Source organism: Sinocyclocheilus anshuiensis, unplaced genomic scaffold, assembly GCF_001515605.1.
Source record: "Sinocyclocheilus anshuiensis isolate Anshui unplaced genomic scaffold, SAMN03320099.WGS_v1.1 scaffold322, whole genome shotgun sequence".
NCBI classification, from domain to species: domain Eukaryota; kingdom Metazoa; phylum Chordata; class Actinopteri; order Cypriniformes; family Cyprinidae; genus Sinocyclocheilus; species Sinocyclocheilus anshuiensis.
The window spans coordinates 2,111,907-2,115,684 of NW_015542366.1; positions in this window are offsets into that span (position 1 = coordinate 2,111,907).

Here is a 3,778-nt window from a genome sequence, read left to right on the forward strand (position 1 = left end):
AATTAATGTGTAATTGTTGAATAAAAGTATTCATTTCATTCCAAAAAATAAATAAATAAATAAATAAATAAACTTTTTGAACAGTAGTGTATGCATACATTTTTAACATGTATAAACCAACGTTTAGCTAATGAATTATGAACAAACATGAATTAAAAATGATCAAGTTTATTTATAAATTAACCTAGATTAATAAATTCAGCAAAACGTGTTTGCCTTTAGTTTATCATACCTAATGCAGTAAGTAATGTTAACGACTTGAAGCTTATTTTGAATTTTTATGACCAAAATGCATGTCAAATGCAAAGAATGTATATTTTGAATGGAGAGTTAAAACCAGTTACTAACTGTAATTATAAATGAAAAATTAAATGAAATTATATGGAATTATAAATAATTATCATTACATCATGGGTGATTTAGAAGCAAATGTACATATTGAACAAACAAACAAACAGAAATCAGGTTTGGCTCGGATTATTGTCTTCTCAATAGCTGATTTGTTCCAGATTAAGAGAGTGGAAAGCAGCAGATGGTGGGTCTGAGAGGGGTTGGGCAGGACTAAGACTCTCCTTCAGATAGCCATAATCCCCCCAAAAAGCCCTGGATGCTGCCCACTAACATCCAAACTCTCAACAGTTTGAGCTGGGCTGCTGTCATACAGCCAGACCCAAGACAGCTGTGTGTGACCACGTATTTTACCCTCATAACTGAACAGAAGGCAAAGGGTAATGGTGCAGCTTTATAATATTTATTACTGAACTGTAAAGCCACCTGTGCCGACCCCACCAGTTTATTTTCACTGAATTCAGCAAGCATGTTTAAGTTGATTGCCAAAGGGTGCATTAAAGTCACTCACAACTGACCTAAAATTTTGGCTGGAACTCAAGTTGAATCCTTTTTTTCCATGCAAAGCACAACTAGCTTTTTGTAATTGCCTACTTACTCCAGGCTCTGCGATTTGTCTTCGAATTCAGCAAATGTACAGTGCACAAGCGGAACCCTCTGTAGTATTGATGAGCATGTGTCTGTAAACATAGTCTGAAATGTGATGCAACTGAAGCAGGACGTTGCTCATGACCTTCAGATTTTGTGGTTAGGTCGTTACTTAGTCATTTGGAACAATTTACTGTGCATTAATTCCAATAAGCAAAACAGGATAGTTTAAAGGTGACTGTTGATTTGCATCAGCCAAACTGCTGTGATCAGAGGTTGTCATATGTGCTGAACTCAATGTGATATGCTGCTACTGTAGATGCTACTTACTGTAAATATTTACGTGAACATGTCAGAGTTCATTTTTAATCTGAATTGTTTAAGGTTGAGGTCAGATGGTCTGGAATGATTTGAGAAGCGGGAGGAAAATGAACAGTGTCTGAAACATCTTTTGATTTCAAATAAGGATTAGTTTGACCAAAAATGGACTCACCCTCAAGAAAAATGTGAGCTATTAAATCAAGAATCACTCTAACTGGATAATAGAGTGAGTGAGTTAATCTTGATAACCGAATCAGTAAAATTTGTGAACGAATCATTTAGACTGGTTTTGCAACAGATCAACTAATTAATTGAAAAGATCTGGTTTAATAGAATAATCCATTAAAAGGATAATTCACCCAAACATGAAAATTTGCTGGAAATTGATTTACCCACAGGCCATCCAAGATGTAGATGAGTTTGTTTCTTCTTCTGAACTGAGAAATGTAGCATTACATCACTTGTTCACCAATGGATCCTCTGCAATGAATGGGTGAGAGTCCTGACAAAAACACGGTAATCCACAAGCCTTGTTGTCACGATCACTACTGTGAGGAGCACGGAGCGAGGAACGAGGAGACGTGGAGTAAACTTCAAACTAAGAGACTTTAATAAACATCCAAGGGAACCGGGAACACACACATAGCGGGGAAAGACGAACATTCAATACCAGACCAAGAACTCAGGACAGGACTCACTATAAATACACAGGACTTGACGAGGGGAATGAGGAGACACACCTGGAACTAATAAACAATTAACACGGGAAAACTAGGTCAGGGCAGGCACATGGAGAGGGAAAAACACACAGATAGAGTCCAGGGGCGTGACAATTGTGAAGTGAACGGCTTCAGGCTAAAAAGTCCTCTATCCATAATTTTGCTTTCTCCAGTGAAAAAGTTGTCTCGTTTGAATCAGGAAAGAAATATACATGGATCAAGCACCATTTATAATAGAAAACAGTCCAAAACAGCTCTAAACAAATGTTGTGATTGATGTACAAGGACAATTGGGGGTGGACTTTTTCACTGGAGAATGTGTTATAATGGATTACGGACTCCTGTGGACGGTTTAAAGTTATAATGCCTTAATACTGCATTTGTTTATTAAAAACCCACAGCTTTTCACTTCACAAAGTGTTAATTGATGGACTGGAGTTTTGTGTATTATTGTCTTTTAGTGTCATACATTATAATCCGTAAAAATGTCCCCACTGGATGCAACAAATGCCTCGTTTATAATGGGTTTTAATGTTTTTGAATCGTCGCTCCGTCCGGACAGGGCATCACAGTATGTTAATGGGCGTAACATTTCCGTCACACGCTTGAGGTATTCGGCCAACATCATATGACCCCTTTAATACTTTGTACTAATTTTAGTTAAAAAAGTAAAAAAAGATGGTAAAAAAAGATGGTAATTCATATTTTAAAATTAATTATTTTTGATACATTTATACATTATATCATACAAATTTTCAAATGATGGCCGAACCACAATATACATTTAAAAATGGGGCTTTTAAATGTGTTGCACCAAGTTTGATGCCAGTGATTATTGGGGTTGAATTGGTGATTATAATTAGTGTCTTTTTTATCAGCTGTTTGGACTCTCATTCTGATGGCACCCATTCACGGCAGAGGATCCATTGGTGGGCAAGTGATCTAAAGCTAATTTTTCTAAAATCTGATCTGACAAAGAAACAAACTCATCTATATCTTGGATGGGCTGAGGGTGAGTAAATATTTGACAAATTTTCATTTTTGGGTGAACTATCCCTTCAATGTTTTGTGAACCATTTCTTTAAAGGTGCCATAGAATGCATTGATACAATATTTTAAATTGTTCTCTGATATCTACATAGAAGGTAAGTGGCTTAGGTAAGGGCAAAACATCTCCAGAAACGGTTTTACATGTCCATTTACAACCCTAGGATTTGTCCCTAGAATGAAATGGTCTGTTTTTACCTTATGTGGAAGGGTCATGAATAATAATATTGAGCTCTGCTTTGATTGGCTGTTTCACAGTTCGGCTCAATGTTGAGCTCTGCTCTGATTGGCTGTTTCACAGTGCGGCTCATACAGTAGCTCACACAGCAGGAAGGAAACACAGGGAAAATATATATTTCAATACTGTCTCTCGCAGTTATATTGTTGGACAATTATATTGTATATAAAATGCGGGCATCAGGGAGCTGCTATTAATATGCAGGGCATTAAAACTGTTTTCAAATGCACGATCGCGTTTTACTTTCACTTTTCGAGATTTGCGATCGCACGTGCTCTATGTAAACTACAGCGGCAGTACTTACCACACATTTTACAAGATCAGATGCTTGTCAGTGGTGCTCAGGATCTGTAAATCATTTGCCATCATCCTCAGTCAGCTCATATCAGTAGCTCACACAGCAGGAAGGAAACCCAGGGAAAAAATATATTTCAATACTCTCTCTCACAGTTATATCGTTGGGTAATTATACTGTATATAAAATGCGGGCATCAGGGAGCCGCTATTAATATATTCG